At 36.9% G+C, this 18,282-nt stretch overlaps 1 non-coding gene across 1 annotated transcript; it reads right to left on the minus strand.

The window, feature by feature from the left end:
* Nucleotides 1-15,357: 15,357 nt before the first annotated feature.
* On the minus strand, nucleotides 15,358-15,430 carry TRNAW-CCA (transfer RNA tryptophan (anticodon CCA)). The gene has a single exon. It is a non-coding gene; the product is annotated as a tRNA-Trp (tRNA).
* Between the last annotated feature and the right edge of the window lie 2,852 nt (nucleotides 15,431-18,282).

Consider the following 18,282-nt stretch of genomic DNA (forward strand, 5'->3'; position numbering starts at 1 on the left):
AAGAATGGGTATTTGAAAAGAACTTGTATTCTGTTCTTTAGTAGTACAGTATTTGGTTCACTTTATACTATATTTTTAAAATATTCTATTTTCATATACTGTTTCCTTAGAGATTTTTTGATCTTTCTGATCTTTTATGGCCCAAGAAATGTAAATTATTATCTCCCATCACCAGTGTTATTCTGTCTCTTTTTTCTTTTATGATTTGTAGTATTTGCCTTATGGGTGTTTTTGCTGTTATCTGATGTATAGGTATTTATAAGTATTACAACTTCATTGTGAATTTTACCATTTATTTTTATAAAATGGCTTTCTTTGTCTCCTTTAAAACTTATGACCTAAATTCCATTTAAACTAATATATTAAGAATAGTATCCTGATTCCTTTTTTATTTTCATTTATTTATATAACTTTGCCATCCATTTATTAGTTAATTTTGTGGAGCCTCAGTAGAACAGATCAATTAAACATAATTATTGGTTTATGTTGCATTATCATCACTGATTCATGCTTGGCCTTCATTTGTTGGTTGGTTTATTACAGAATAAATACCCAGGAACCCACTACCCAATCCAATCCAAGAAGAGATCCTTAAAATTAGCTTATTATTCATAAACTCCTTCTCTATTGCATTCCCCTGCTTCCATCACTCCCCTCCTACCCTCAGGTATCCACTATCCTGAACTTGGTATTTATTATACTCTTACTTTAAACATAATAGTTTAAATATATATTATTTAGTTTTGATTATTTTTGAACTTTTAAAAATGGATGTTAGGCTTTTGAGCTGGTGGATACAGGGAGACATGAACAAATCATCAGCCATTGTTAACAATCTACCTATGGTAGGTCATGTGGAATGTGAACATTAGGTTCACTGAGGTACTGTGTTAGAATAATGGATTCAGAGTCAGCCTGAATTATTTAAACTCTTTCATGTTGGAAGATGTAGAGGTTCACTCAGGTAAACTTTGTTAATGGAGTATTATTATAAACATTTTGGGTCAAGAAAGGAGGAAGTAGTGGCAACATCTGCTTAGACATACTGGTAAATAATTGGAAGATAATTCTGGATAAGACAAATCACTAGTGACTATACTATGTTATTTTCCCTTCTCTAGTTCTCTGACACTTTTGTGATTCAGCTATTGTTTCCTTGTTACTGTCAATCAACTGTTTATAGTTTGGAGTGATACTCGGATGAACTCCAATATTCACCAAGTATAGTGGGGACTAATATTAAGTGGAGTCTTTGTGCCTTGTCACTGTTCGCTATTGGTAAATTATTAGGTGACTATTACTGAGTCAGATCTTCATCACTAATTCAGCTCAGCCTAGAGGGCCATTTGAATAGATATTTATGTGTGGGGGGATGACATTTGGATGACACTAACCAATGTTAATTTTCTTCTCCACCTTTCCCCTAACTCTTCAACATTTTTCTGCTCCCATTGAGTCTACTGAGTTTAGTGAGGCATTTAATTATTTGCTCCAGGGAAGGTAGGATACAAAAGATCTCAGAAACAACAAAAGAATCGATTGAGTTCCTAGATAAGTTTTTAAAACTCTTTAATATATGTGGGGTTTTAAAGGCACAGACTTTTTTTTAACTTGAGGTATAGTTGACATACAATATTATATTAGTTTTAGTGTATAACAAATTGATTTGACACCTGTATACATTGCAAAATGATCACCACAGTAAGTCTAATTATCATCTGTCACCATACAAAGTTAATACAATATTATTGACTATATTCCCCGTGCTTTACTTTATAGCTCCATGACTTATTATATAACAGGAAGTCTGTACTTCCTGATTCCCTTCTCTCATTTCGCCCCTACCCCCTTCCCTCTGTCAACCACTAATTATTTTCTGTATCTGTGAGTCTAGGTTTTGTTTTGTTTGTTTGCTTGTTTTTTAGATTTCATATTAATGAAATCATGCAGTATTTGTCTTTTTCTGTCTGATTTATATCAGTAAGCTTGATACCAAGGCATGGACTCTTGATTTTTAAAACCTGAGTTTTTTAAAAGAGAAGCATGAGGATTTTGTTGTTTTGTTTTGCTTTGTTTTACATCCAGAAGCTTGGCATCAGACAACAAAAGCCAAGGACCCAAATAAATAAGGGCTTAAATTTATTTTAGCATCATGGATAAGAGCAAAGATGAAAGAGCCAGGTTACTTCATCCTTAGGAAGACGCCTGGGATCCAGAGGGGGAAGGATTAGTGAGGGTATAAATATTTTGAGGGAAAGATTGGTGGGGCACCAGATAAAATGTACCTTCACTAGTAGGAGGCAGAACCGGCATTTGCAGACTGTACCCCTAGTTCTTGTTCCCCTCCTCATGGTTACACACCTATAGCAGCTAGTCAAGTATTTGATCAGTCCTAGGAGGGCATCCTCCTTTTTAAAGGTCCAGAAACCATTAAATGTCCAGGAACGTTTTAGCATGGAGCCTAGAACATCCAGAGGAGCCCTTCTCCTATTTGTACTGGGAGGTGCTGAGGGAAACCAATATTAACCAATATTGCTTTCCTGAGATGACAGGAGAGTGGTGAAACTCTTTAACAACTGAAAACAGGAGTGAATTTGTATGGGATAAGCTTTAGTTTATTATAGATGCCTTTCCAACAATCAGAACCACCATGCCCCCCACCATGTGACCCTTAGCCTAATACTCATGCCTGCAGATCCTAAGTTTCCTCAAATATAATATATGATGTATAATGTATATAACAGTGCTTACTTTCAATTTTAGGTTATATTTGAAATACATAGAACTAGACCAGATATAAGGAAGGGATTGTATCAGCCAGTCATTTTTTTTTAACATCTTTATTGGAGTATAATTGCTTTACAATGGTGTGTTAGTTTCTGCTTTATAACAAAGTGAATCAGCTATACATATATCCCCATATCCCCTCCCTCTTGCGTCTCCCTCCCACCCTCCCTATCCCACCCCTCTAGGTGGTCACAAAGCACGGAGCTGATCTCCCTGTGCTATGCGGCTGCTTCCCACTAGCTATTTTACATTTGGTAATGTATATACGTCTATGCCACTCTCTCACTTGGTCCCAGCTTACCCTTCCCCCTCCTCGTGTCCTCAAGTCCATTCTCTAGTAGGTCTGCATCTTTATTTCTGTCCTGCCCCTAGGTTCTTCATGACCATTTTTTCTTTTTAGATTCTATATATATGTGTTAGCATACGGTATTTGTTTTTCTCTTTCTGACTTACTTCCCTCTGTATGACAGACTCTAGGTCCATCCACCTCACTACCAGCCAATCATTTTTAACTCACTGACTCTTCTTTGTTGCTTGTGTGTAACTTGCTAGAGGCACTTTACTTCACTTTTTAAAATAAATACATCTTAAAATTTGTACATTCTTTGTACCTAGGTTATTTTTAACTGTTCAAGTCACAAAATTGGGCGCTAGCTAGTTTTTTATGAAGGCTTTGCTGGTAAAACACAATCTCCAGCTGCCTTCTACATTTGCTTGGACAATTGCCCCCCCCCCCCCCCCCCGCTACCGCAAGGAATTGGTACTTGATGATTCAATATATGAAATTGGAAATACTGACAAAACTTTCGCAATATGAATGTTTTAATAGAGATATATAAGTTATACCAGTGTGTTCAATTAAAATATATTAAGTTTCCATTTATGGGAGAATTGGTAGCAGCAAAAAAATCTCTTTTCCATGAATTCTATTAATAGAGCACAAAACATTCCACATCCCCTACCCCCCATGGGCTGTTTTACTCCAGGTATTCATCGAAATAGGCTGTTAAATTGGGCACAACTTAAACAAAAGTTTAAGTAAAGTCTTCAGCTTCACACACACTGGAGGTTTAATTTTTTAAAGAAATGTTTTAAAAATCTTAAAATATAGTACTGTCTATGAAAAAATGAATCAGAAATGGAAATCAAGAAATGGAAATTTTATTGGAGCCAAATTGAGGATTATAACCCGGAAACAACCGCTCAGAAAGCTCTGAGAACTGTTCCACTGGTTGGGGGTCAACGCACAGTTATATCAGTTTTGAGACAGAGGGCTGAACATTAAATGATGTGTTATTGACAGGTTACACAATCTAGTGAGTAGTGGATTGTGGGTCATCATGGCCCATTACAAGATTAAGAAGGAATGTTATCTTTAAGGAGTTATCTTATTGATGCTTGGAGAATGTTGCTCTTTCCGGTTGAGATGGGGGAGGATTGGTCAATGCATAATGCAGATACACAATGCACAGTGCCGGGAGAGAGGAGGCCAAAGGGCAGAGAACATATTTTTTTATTTTTAAATTTTTCATGTCTTGCTATAAAATATGAATTTATTTCACACTACTAATCCATATAATAAAATATAATGACATTTTAATGTTATAGTACATTCTTAATAATCACCCAGAGAATACTTTAAATAAAAAAAGATAACTGATGTGGGGAAGCAAAACTTGCCACCACAAAATGTCTCTTTGGCATGTGGATTTTTTGCAGTTGAAAACAATCAATGTCCAAAAGACTCAGGAGGAAGCTTTGACCTTCCCCCTAAACCGCCTAATGAATTTAGTTAGAGGACCTGTTCCAGAAAAGAGTTATCATCATAGATATTTGAAAAGAATATGGGCTAGTTGAGGTGCAGGAAACCTAGCAGGGCCTGGAGATCAGAGTCCACTCTGTGTCCCATTGTCTCTGCAGGGCCCAGCAAATACTTGTTTACCAAACATTTGCTTTTCCATCTCCATGTCAATTTCCTTCCTCCTCTTTCAAGTCCCAAACCACTATTCCCAACATCTTCTGTCTTTAGCTGAAGATGATATTTAAGGTGAGGGCTTCCGCCATTTTGGTGAGTCACTCAGTGCTCCTGGGTCTGGTGACGAAAACTCGGCCTCTGTGCACAGGGGCCAAATCGAATCTCAGAGACAGAGTTTTGGGTGAAGTACAAAAGAATAGCTTTACTGCTTTGCCAGGCAAATGGGGACACAGCAGGCTCCTGCCCTGAAAAACTATGTGTCCCAACTCGGGAGGATTTGATGGGGAGTTTTATAGCAATGGTTCAAGGATGGAGTTGCTGACAAGACTAGGTTGTGTACAGAGGCTGCACCTCTAATCTAATCTCAGGTAATCTTGGTGAGCTTCTCTGATTCCTTTAATTTAGCCTCAGGTTGTCTTTCTCTGGTATGAAGAATGCTGACATCTTAAAGAGCTTAAAGACACTGTTCTGTGTATCCCTTGAGGTGGAACCACGACCCTGCCCCAAGGCTGCACTATTGTTTTTTGGCTGCCCCTCCCTTGTCTCTGCTCCTCCTCCCTTCCCTGATTAGCAACTCTTCGGATCTGCCCTTAGGAACTCAGGGAAGGTCATGGAGGCTGGAGTCAAGAAATGTGGGACAGAAAGGCTTCCGTGCCCAGGAGCCCCACAGGGTCCTGCTTGGTTTCAGGTCTCTCCCATGTATACATATTATTAAACTTTTGTGTGATTTTCTCCAGTTAATCTGTATCATGTCAATTTAATTCTTAGGCCAGCCTGAAGAACCTAGAAGGGCAGAGGAAAATGTCTTCCTCCTGTCACTGACATACATTACAGTGTGCCCTAGGTACACTTTGGGCTTCAGTTGAATTCTTTTTTCTTAAAATACCTAATAAACTCATAATTCTTGAATGTCCCATCAGGTCAATTCTGTGGTTGAGGGGTGGGGGATGAGTGGGTATAATGAAAGTGAATATTGATAGCATGTGATTGTCCAGAAGACCTAACTGACCATAGAGGCCCTATGGCTGCTTGTTCTGATGACCCCAAGGAGAGGAAGACAAGCAATTTTAGGACCAAAGAGGAAAGAAAATCAAACAGAGAAAGAATAGGAAAATAATAAAGAGAAAGGGAAGTAAAAAGAGAAAGGGCAAGACTGAAGCCAGTAGGGGAGGAAATACTATGAGAGGGTATGGGGTGTGGGTGGCTGGCTGGATAAGTGACTTAGGAACAAAGGGGAATGGAGTCATAGGAAATTATGATATGAACACTTCCTTTCCTCCATCCAGTGCTTTGTCATTCTCACAATAGCTCTTAAAGACAAACAGAGGAACTCTGATTGCCTCATTTTATGGATGAGGCGACTGAGGTCATAGACAAGTCATAAACACAGTACTAGAGTTGAGACTATAAGAGAGAGCAGTAGAATCCTAGATTAGTACTCTGGGAATTACTAATCCTAGATGGATGAGACCTGTTAGTCTGCACACATTAAAGAAAAAAAGTGATATCTGTACATCATGAAGAAGTTCAGACTAAGAAAAAAAATTACCATAGAGTACAGTATTCCCAAGACCTTATTCTACTGCAATGGGGCAAATTGCTCAACTTGACAAGTTTTGGGGAGCAGTGGAATGTTCTTAGTATGTAGATTTTACCTGTAAGGGGGCTTATACAAGAAAAGATTATTGGGTGCCTTTTTGTCTCCATTCTCATTGAAGAGGCAAAATATTTTACATGAGCCAATCCAATTGCATATGCTGTGTGGATTGTTTGTGGGGATGCTCTGGTGTTTTTAACTTCCCTGAGGCATTAGAAAGTTTAATGTTTCTCATGAAAAACATTAAGCTGACCATGAAGTTGTAAGAAAAAAGAAGGTAAATATTTCAGAAACTGAACAGCATAACATTTCTTCCCCTACCAAACAGTCTTGTTGAAAACGGTTCATTTGGTCAAATTCATTCCTATCATTCCTATCAGGTGCAAATAAATCTAGCGCTACTAATTTGGAGTTGATTCAAGTGATAAAAATACTATATATGTTCTAGTTCCAGTTTAGTTATAATAAAATTCTTCAGTAATGCAAGAATGAGGGTCCATTGCATAATACATATAATGTATATAGAGAAAAATATCTAAATGCTTGACAAACATACCATACTTGGAATATATTTAGATGATATATTTAAACCAGTTTTCTCCCCTCACGTGGTAGAATGTTAAAAAGGATGGTCTCTAGAGTTCTAAAATACTTCGTATCACTTTTTTCCAGTAGAATAATTGCAAGACCCAGAGAAGATGGGCTTTGGGGGGCACACTAGTGACCAAGAAAAGACTCTTGCTCTCAGTTTTTTTTTTTTTTTTTTTTTTGCTTTCAATATCTGGCATCAGGATTCTCCTCAAGTATTGTCTTAGAGAAGAGACAGAGGGCAAAGCAACTCAACCTTTAGCCAAATCCATTTTTTTCTCTCTCTCCATCTCTCCCTTCTTCTTTTCCTTCCCCCCTCCTTTTTATCCTCTCTCCCCATCTCTTTCATCGACAGCTTTAAGGAAAATATGACACATTTTTGGAAAAGAAAAGCACCCATGTTCTTGGATTTATTTACTTATTAGGGATGACTAGGAAATTTACTTATTTTCTGTAATCATCAGTAACTTTTGTGAAATGAAGATAGTAACAGAGCCTATGTCGTGGAGTTTTTGTGAGAATTGAAATATGCAAGTAAAGTTTACAACACCAGGGGCATAGTAAACCTGCAATAAACCTTCACCATTATTATTACTGGGGAAAGGCTGTTGTCAATCACTCTATGTTTCTTCAGAGATTTAATTGATCTGCCCTGCTTATAAGCTTCAAAGCATTCCTGCAAAAAGTGCACTATTCTACTTTTCTGTTACGTAAAGGTAGTGGAAAATGAAGTTTGAATCTGGAATTAGTGTCAGATGAAAATATGTACTCTGAGTGGTCCCAGGCTGAACTGGCCTCTGTTATCAACATCTCCTTGAGGTCAGATGTTCAGCCTGGAACCCCTAGAACATAGCTGCATCCATGTGGGCTCAAGAGGGTCTACACTTGTCTAAGTGGCCACAAGAGGGAGTCAACAATGCTAATGACAACGCTTAATGACCATTGACAAATTGGGAATAGAGTCCTAGGTGTTTTCAATGATAGTATAAGTCTGCAGTACAGCCGAATATCTAGGGGAGAATTTGGGGTCAGCTTCTTTCTGATAGAATCAAATTAATCCACCCGGAGAAGTGTGGCACATTTTGGGCTAGATTTAAATAGATTCTGGACTGAATACTCAGGAGAAACATTCTTCTCACTTCACTTAGATTTCTGTTGGATTTTGGTGAAATCTGGCTCACTGGTATGCTGGATGCATTAAATCAAGGCACTGCACTCCGGAATTTATATGCTACAAATAGGTAATTTATCTTCTTTGGAAGCAAAAGTGCATTTAGTTATATGACTCTAATAGTCTTTTTAAAAATGGAACCAGTTTGATAAATTTTTCATCCATGCAAGGGCTCCAATTTCTATTTGAATCCAATTCCAAGTTGTCTAGACATCAGCAACTTAACCCTAGGGCTTAATCCCACCACTTCTTGAAATTCTTGTTGCTGAGGTCAAAAGAATTTAGGAAAGAAAGTGAGTTTTATGAAAAGTCTAATAAAAAGCAGCATTATCTTTACGCTTTAGTAAGATTCTGTATTTATCTGAAAACTCATATTGTTAAATCATGGGGAAAAGATACTTAAGAAACTTGCCTGAATTTTGTTTCCTTTATTAGCATTTCTGCCTCTAACCCCCATGCCCAGCCCAAGTTAAATTCATCTTCCTAATCTGGTAGATGAGAAGGACATGATATGTGTGTGTGTGTGTGTGTGTGTGTGTGTGTGTGTGTCTATTTCTCAATTGATAGGTCTTTTTCTCTGCACATTTTCTTTCCCTAACTTCCAATGATTTCCTTCCCCTTATATTTAAAGCAAGTTTTCACAGATAACTAAAAAGCCTCTTGCTATCTTTAGAGATGCTCTCATGCAGCTTTTCTTTTTAGTTAACACAAAAAAATAAATGAGGAGCTATGACTGTGTGATAACCACTATGAAGAAAATAATCTATTAATTCTCCTGGGTTTTAGGGAACATTTTCACTGTATGTGGTAGTGGATGGAGGTGGAGGTGGGGAACTTCATAGGGAAAACACTTAAATAGATCAAAAGATAAAAATAACCTCCGTGTGAAATTATAATATCCTTCTTATCATTTCAGTCAAATTGGAATTCAATTCTCAGTGTGTCTGTGTGGTCTAGGTAATTAATAATGATAAAGAGAGAGACATCTCTCTCAGTGGCAAAACCACTATTTTCCAAGATTTTAGTTCATGTTTGAACTAAAGAATGTAAACAGATATTTATGATAACATAAATACCACTTAATGATCATTATATTATTAAATTCATGCTCACATAATATAATTTATTAAATAAATTTGCAAAATGTTTCATTCAAATCTGTATTAGCATAGCAGATGTATGTTTATTCCAAAAAAAAAGTTTTTGCCCTTTAGTTCAGTTATATAAATATTTTTTTTCATTAAGATTAAATAGAAGGACTGGGGATCAATAAAGAAAATGGTTAATACTTGAAAACATGCCTCTCTTTTTTGGTTCCTTCTCTATTAATTTCAATTTTGAAATGAGCATTTAGAGACACTAATAAAATTGATATTGAATGAGTTCAAATGCTCTTTATACCTTCTCATTTTTTTGTTGCAATGAGTACTAGTTAAATATGCCTCCAAAGATAGGGATCTGGAAATACTGATTCACCTTTGATATTTGCCTGCACACTTTTAGAAATAGCATTCTTTTTTTTTTTTTTTTTTGGTAAAATGTAATCTGCTTTTTATTTGCCTAATAATAGCTTATGAGCTCTTTCTTTCTGCTCAGTACTTAACCATGGTGTCAGGCTAAGCTAAGTCTCACATAGGTCTCGATATAAAAAGCTTCACATTTTATCACATTATCTTTCCTGATTGTAGTTCACTGATGCCCTGAAAGTAGTTTAACAGTATTTGCCTGCTCTCCCCCAAATTAAGGTCTCATTTATTCATTGCTTCATTGTGGTTTCTCTTCCCTCAGAAATAACCCCTTAACTTATTATTATCATGTCCCAGCAGATATCAGGGCTTAAACAGGGAAAGCTCACACAGAATCTCACTTCTCAATGCTTATTTCTGTCCCGCAACCTGCGGCTAATTTGATCTTAGAAAAAGTTGGGTGCTTTTACTGATTTACTTGAAGTGTGAGTAGTGTCTCAAACCTTTATCTTATTTAATTTTTCCAAGAAAGTGATGCTTGCAAAATTTGTTTGCCAACGTACAGTTTTGTGTGTGACTTTCATCAGGCATTAGAGGAGCAGTCATTCCCAGCTCCATGCTGTTCACTTGGCTACCTGGGGTAGTTAAATCAGAGAATGTTAAGATGGCAGCAAAGGCCCCTGATTAACCTTCTATTCTGAATGAGCTATTTGAATGTCTTGGGAATGATCTCACCCAAATTCTCCTATTTCACTTCAAATTGCATTTCCTATAAATATCAATGCCCCTCAGTTGTCTTAGTATTCCTAAAAGTTCCTATTAATTCCAAATCCATAGAACAATAGCTCTCAAAGTATGGTCCCTGGACGAGCAGCATCAGTACTGCTAGAAATGCACATTCTCAGGTCCCCTCTCAACCAACTTCCTGGGGGCGGGTCCAGCAATTTATATTTTAACAAGCCCTCCATGTTTAGAAATCACTGCTAGGTCTTATGCTTCTTATTACCCACATTGCACAGCATGATATCTACAGAGATGAGGAACTCAATAATACATACAATGGGAAATTGCAATGCTGACTTCTATTTTTCATTCCCCCCTTATGTTCATGCCCATTACCATGAGACCTTGCAGTTCCTCTTACTAAAGATGCATAGTCTATTTTCCCACCCCTTGAATCTGTACTGATTTTCTGCCTTGCTTCAGCCCATAGTATATGGTGAAAGTGACTGTGTACCAGTCCTGAGGTTAAGTCTCTAGAGCCTTTGCATATTTCCATTTGCTCTCTTTTGTACCTTAGCCATTGCCATAAGAATATGCCTGGATTAACCTTGTGGATGTTGAGAGACATGTAGACTATACCTAGTTCCTCCAGTCATCCGAATTGGGAAGAGTTTAGATCAACTGATAGCCAATTGATCCTCAGACAAGGTCAGCAGGTAACTCCAGACATGTGAATAATGAACTCTTACTGTTGAAGGCTACTGAGATTTTGTGGTGTTTGTTATGAAGTGTTACTGTGGCAAAGAACTAACTGCTATTTATGTACGTACAGTGAATTAAGAAATCTAAACTTCTGCAGTTGTCTGGTCCAGCCTTCCCCAAACTTGGTCCAAATATCTGCTTCTTACCACCTCCAGCTGTCGTGGTTTGACTTAACCTTGCATGCTAGATTTACAGGTAATTTTTGCAATACTGTTCCTGGAACTCCCTGGGACAAAATGCTTTCCCTTCAGAGTCAGATTGATGTCAGCTGATTACCATTCTAGAGAATGGGCTGTTTTAAACTCATGAAAGGCATGACAATACATCTAACTCAATATTATTTTGACATTCTCAGTAAGCTAAAGATATCAGAACATAATTCATAAAGAAGCAACACAAGCCAAGTACCATGGAATAAGAAATTTCCTTACTTCAATTTACATCGTGAGAAATATCTCATATTGTGAAGATCTCCTGGCCTATCATTCTGTTGAGAGGCAAATTGGGATTTGGCTATAATTTTTTAGCTAACTTTAAAGATATGTAATAATTTTTAAACTCACTCATCCATGACTTAGCTTTCATCCATTTGGCTTTTATTTCTTGGTATTCTTATAGTCAAAGCTACTGAACTGAAATCTGTCTTCTTTCTGAATAATACTTTTCAAATTATAACAATGACATTTTTTGAATAGTACCTTATGAAGCAGACAGAAATGCATTTTATCCAGCTTTTACCTTACATTCAGAGAGACATCTATTTTCTAATTAAACTCTACATTTATCTTTTCTAGGATTGACAGAGCTCATCATTGCAGATTGAATATTTATTATAAAATTGTATCAATTTCTACAGTTTTTACAGCACCAAGTACAGGGCACTACAGAGAAGTATGTTTTGATGATAATTTAAATCCCATTGTTCTTTTTCCTTAAATTTGAATTACTTGCTAAATAGTATGCTAATTGCCTTAAAGAGTTCTTGCAGTTTCTAAAGGCACAGAACTTTCTTCTAAGTTGCAGTGAGAACGCTAAGAAAATCAAGCTCATTGTTAGGCAATAATTCTCAGATTTGGCTGGTGTATAGCAACTCTCAGGTGTCTAAAAGTTTAGATTCCATGACCTCACTTCCAGAGATTCTGATTTATTAGGTTTGGGGATAGGTTCAGGAATCTGCATTTGCAACCATAACATAAATAGTTATTCTTAAGGTATTGATACAGCTGTTCCAGGATCCACACTTTTAAAATTACTGGTATATTTCAAGTAGCTATTGGGAATACCACATTTTATAACAGAATAATCACATACTTAAAGATCAAATCATCTTCTTAATGATATAGCATAGTATCTTATATAATATAACCTAAATAATATAAATGAGATCCTCAATAGTTTTAGGAAGCTACACTGGGAGACCCTGAGAGGGCTGGGAAAGTGATGCAATTCATAATATATTTCCAGCTGTATGTTTCTCAGAGAAGATATGCCCAATGAGGTAATATATGTGAAACCACTTTTAAGTTGTAAAGTACCCTACAAATATAAGAAACATTCTTTTGAATGTGTAGAACAGAACCTTAGAAGTAATTTCTTTATCATTCAAATTTTTGATCTGTGGGTGCTGTTGGTGTGGGTAAGGCACAGGTGGTGCTGATACACGTAAGGTATTAAACGACAATAATTTGAGAACTATAACAGAATGCCTTTCTAAGTTATGTGTTAGGATGGATCTAAGGTAGCTGAGAAATGATGACTAGCCCGAGGCATTTGCTTCCAAAAGATTCTGAAAGCATCATACCAAATATTGTTGAGAATCCTTGATACCCAGATATCTATTGGGTGAAAAGGACTGAACTGTCTGTGAAGAACATCAAGAAACAAGGTTATAGCACATGAAAGGAAAATCTCCAGAAAGCAATGTCATATTAGGTGGCTATTATAATCCAAGTTTGGGATGATGCACATGAAAATGCTTTGAACACTGCATAGTGCTACAAAAAATCGGTGCTGGCTATAATTGTGAATGATCAGGTTCAAAGACTTCACCTTAGCTTTGGACTACTTTCCTTTATAATGTTAGATAATGTCCAGCTGAGCCACCCTATCACTGATAGCTGCAGCATTCTGGGAAGTTTGCCCTTCCCGAATTATTTCCTTTTATTTATAGGGATGTGCCATTGTACCGTACTGTGGTTGACCCTCAGTATACCCTTCAAGTGTAAATTGCCTGAATATCCAATGTACTGTCATATCTCAGAGTAACAGGGATAAAGAGGCGATTATCTACACAGGGTCATGTTCCACCTTGTTTTTTTCTTCGGCTCATCCCCTTTTGGTCTGGGTAGAATAGAGTACGAGGTGAAATCAGAAAATTGGACCAAATGTTTTAAGTGCCTTCAAATTTTCTAATTCTCCAATTCTCCTAGCCAGAGTGCTCATTTTAAAAAATCTGAAACGAGGATCTTAACATTTCCCTTCCTTACATTGATGCTTAATGCCACCAGAGTGTTAGCTGAAACTTTAAAGTGACTGTAACAGAGAAAAGAAGCCTCACTGTATGGTGTGGCAAAATTGTTTCCTAAATCACTTTTTATTATATGGTAGGATGTAGCCACAAGGTAAATGATGAAAAACTTATCACTAAAGGTGATTATAATAAAATTAGAGAAAATATTGCCAACGTAAAAGGGAAGGCTACAAAAATATGTGTGATAGACTGGATTATCCAGCATCTATTTTAAAACTTTAACTCATGAAGTAAATAGGAACAATGTGCACTTGGTATAAATACATGGCATAGGCTTAAACTATGCCACTCAGTATATGAAAACTGGACTCCAATTTTGTTCCCTCAATTTTCCTGTACTTTCATTCACTCAATAGACATTCATTTAATGTCTACACTGTGGCACTCAGTAGTAGGTGCTAGACATGTAGCTGAGAACAAGACACTAGCAGGTGGTACTGATATGAGGAACTGCTTTCCTAAACATTATTTTGTATCTGGTGCTAAAGAATAACAGTGGTAGTTGTGGAGATAAGCACTGGTAACACCAGAATTTGGTGTATGACTGTGTGGTACCCAGGGTTGTAGCAGCGATGTTCATATAAACACTGGCTCTGAGGCTTGGGCATGTGTCTTGCAGCTTTCTATGGCATATAAGCAAACAGGGCACAGCAGAGGTTTGAAAGGTGCTTGTTCATTGGAGCTTGTCTTCTCCTTCTGCTCTTTGCAACCCCAAGTCAACCACATGAAGAAACAGGCTAGTCTCTTGGAAGATGGAAACCATGTGGAGAAACATGTTGCAGAAGTGAGCCATCCCAGCTGAGCCTCGCTACCTGAACTAGCCTGACAACCCACAGACATATGAGTGAAGACCATCCAGTTTCAGTTTCAACAGAGCCTCTAGCTGATTGCAGAGATCAGGTGAGCCAGCCTGGACCAGAACTGCCCAGCAGGTCCATAGACTTGTGAGAAACAGTAAATGCTTATTGTTTTACAACACTAAGTTTTGGTTGGTTGTGCATCCAAAAGTAACTGATAGAGGATATCCACATACATAAGAATGAAGTTGAACCCTGAATTCACACCATATACAAAAATTAACTCCAAATGGATCAAAGACCTAAATGTAAGAGCTAAAACTATAAAACTTTTGGAAGGAAAGATAGGACTAAATCTTTGTGTCCTTGGATTAGGCAGTGACTCCTTAGATACAACATCAAGAGCACAAGCAACAAAAGGAAAAATAGATGAACTGGGCATCCCTGGTATAAGGAGAAATGCTTTGGGGGAGGGTCATTACTGCACAATCTAGCCCAGCCACTTAGTGTTTATGTGACACTGGGAAAGTCACTTACCTCACTAAGCTTAATTTTCATTATCTGTAAAATACAAATACTATTTATATCGTAAGGTTCTTATAAAGATTAATGATTATATTTTAAAATCTTTATATGTATTTAGGCTTATAACACTGCCTATAAGAAAACCACATTTTTGTTTCATACTTTCTGCTTGGCCTACATTCTTCATAAGTTATATAAATATCTACTACCTGGTATTACCTTCAGAATTGAAGTCAAAGCTACTCTATTTATAGTTATTATAATTATTATAATAGTTATATTTATAGTTATTTTAAGGTATTATTTATAGTTTCCTAAAATGGCCATGCCAGGATAATTATTATTTTTTTAATTTGGCTGCGCCGGTTCTTAGTTGCAGCATGTGAGAACTTCTTTGAGGCATGCGGAATCTTTAGTTGTGGCATAAGGGATCTAGTTCCCTGACCAGGGATTGAACCTGGGCCCCCTGCATTGGGAGCATGGAGTCTTAACCACTGGACCACCAGGGAAGTCACTGTGCCAGGATAATTAAGAGTGTGGTTGTTGCCTGAGTTAGGATATATCTGTGAATCGATAATACTAAGCAAGATCATACCAAAAGCACCTATGTTTGTAAATATGGGTATAATATATATTTCATATGTATTACATGAGTAATATGTAAATATCATAAAATAAGAACTATTGATTTCCTTCCAGTATCTTATTTACTTTGCTAATTAATTTGTGAAATCAATTAGGATCAGAAATTAATATCAATTTCTATATCAATAGCAGCAAACCCATTCAATTCATTACTGTGAGAAGTGACTTAAGCCTACATTTTAAAGACTGTGTTTTCTATGTTAGAGTGAATTAAAGGGAGATGCTGTTTAAAAGAGCTGAATGGAAAAGGTCACTTTCTGAAAGCACAAAGTCGGTTGAGGTAAAGAGGAGCCAGATATCTCTGATAACTTCAAAAGAAACAAAGCAGTCAGAAAATTCCTACCCATAGATTAAATATAGTACTTGGCCCTTGGAAAGGGATGCTTGCAGGAGCAAACGATAAAACCGTATAGAGATGGATAACTCAAGGAACTTCATTTAGCACATGAATTGGTGGAAGATGTTGAGTGACATATTACATTTTTATGTCCCTATTCTCTTGACTGAACAAATTAGTGATTGAAATTAGAATTTTGGTGAGAGTAAGAGAGGAAGTTTGGGATAAACACATTTTCTTGCCTTAGGATTTGGGTCAGTTTCATTTGGATGCAACAGTGTATGTTCTCTTAAACATGAACTATCTCAAGGAGAGACAGCATAAGAATTGTTGCTAATTTAATTGGACATTTGACACCTTGCTGGGTCCAGGTTCTGACGCTTTCCTCTCAAGCATCTGGGCCAGCAGATGATGTGAGAGTTGGAGCAAGAAAAGTCTCTAATGAATTGCAGGTATAAGGGGAAGATTGGCCTAATTCTAAGTTAAAACAAGTATCCACTTACAATAGAGACAGCATACTGAAAGATACTCTAGCATTTACTAGTCATTCACACTTTTTAAATTGGTATATCTATCAAAAATATTCCTGCATATGGAATTTTATTTTAAGATTTAATTACTTAGAAAAAAGAAAAAGTAAAAGCCTCGGAGGTCCTATTGGGTCTGCTAAGTCTTTACTATTTGAGGAAAGCAGTGACACTTAGAGGCAGCGGCCTTGAATTTCAGAAGCAAGGCCCCTAAGTCTCTCAGGGAGGTCTGCTAGAGATTTAACAATTTGGATGGAACCTACCTGGAATAAGAATGAAAGAGGAACACCATGAGCACATTGAAATCACATAATACTGTTATTTTTCACACAAAATAGTTTAGTACAAGCAGGTCTTTCTTGGCTCTTATTTAGTACAAGCAGGTCTTTCAACCAGACAGTCTGGTTGAATTGCCATGGTCACCAAAGACTCCCATTTTAAAGACTGTTCCTCTGCAAAGAGGCGTGACGCTACCCCTAAAGAGAATATTCTAGCAAGGTTTTGGTACATTCAATAATGAGTGCCCAGTGAATTGCAGAAACCATTTGTAAAGTGGTTAGAATACTGTAGCTCTAATATTGGGAGAGATTAGACACTTCTTATCTGGCACTGACATCCGAACCTCTTAATCAGCCACTAGTGAGTCATAGTAAATTTTACAATTGTTGCATGAAAGGTTAAACGTAATGAGTTATAGTCTAACTTTTTTTTATCCACTACAGTAGCTTCTACTATGACTTCAGTTATAGCAGAGTCTTTTAAGCTCATCATCTCAGCTCTTATTTAGTGTTTCAATGGGTAATTTCAAATCGTTATGAATAAAAATGTTAATGTGTCTATAAAATTTTCTTGAAGAAAAAATATTACCTGGGAGGGTCACAGTGCAATTAACTAAATATGCCTAGTCAGTACATAGTTAATTTTAGTTCTTTTATTTGTGAAGAATCTTTCTCTCAGGAACACAAAGTTTTTTGGAAGCTGAACCCTGCTGTGCTTCTCTCATTGTCCTTGGTGTTATGACTCTGACCATGTGAACCCCTTGGATAGGACTGATTACTGGGGTTGTCATTTGTTGTTCGTAGCATTTGTAGGTTGCTCTGGACTTTTAGTCAAAAGGAGTTGCTTGGTTGTTGTCTTTATCAGCTGAGATAGCTAATGCTGCTTCAGAGAGTCAAGAATTATTATTTTTCAGCTCTGTAGAACATTGTACTGAGTATTTTAATAATTGTCAAAGACAAGATGTCTGTTCTCCGTTGTCTTATGATTTAATTTAGAGGCAAAATGCAGACTAGAGGCTTACTCTTAGTTGTGTGTCCTCAAAAGTTTCTAGCTCAGGAACCCACATCTTGAGTTTGGGGCCCACCCTGTGGAAATGATATCATATAATACAAATATAGTTATCTAAACCAACTACACAGTAGAGTCTGTGGGGTAGGGTAGGAGAAGTTATGGAAAAGGACCCTACAGACCAGAGAGGTCTGCCATGTATAGTAGTCGTGGTCCTTTATCATATGAAAATGTATCACCTTCACCCATAAGAAGTGACATAGTGAAATACAAGTTCAAATTATAGGAGGTCTTTTTCTAATTTATCAGCTTGGCAAAGATAAAATGGTTTGATTTGTGTTGGCAAGGGTGTAGGTAATCAGGCACCCCTTTACATTGCTCATAGTAAGTTAAATTGTGTAATTTTTATTCAAGAAAATTTAAAAAGAGCTATCAAAACAAAATGCAAGGACTTTGCAACTAGTAATATCCCTTCTAGGAATATATTCTGTAGATATTTGCAAAAACATATACAATGATAGGCATTGCAGCATTGATTAAAATGATAAAACAGCAGAAACAACTA

The sequence above is a fragment of the Delphinus delphis genome, chromosome X (assembly GCF_949987515.2).
Source record: "Delphinus delphis chromosome X, mDelDel1.2, whole genome shotgun sequence".
Lineage (NCBI taxonomy): Eukaryota > Metazoa > Chordata > Mammalia > Artiodactyla > Delphinidae > Delphinus > Delphinus delphis.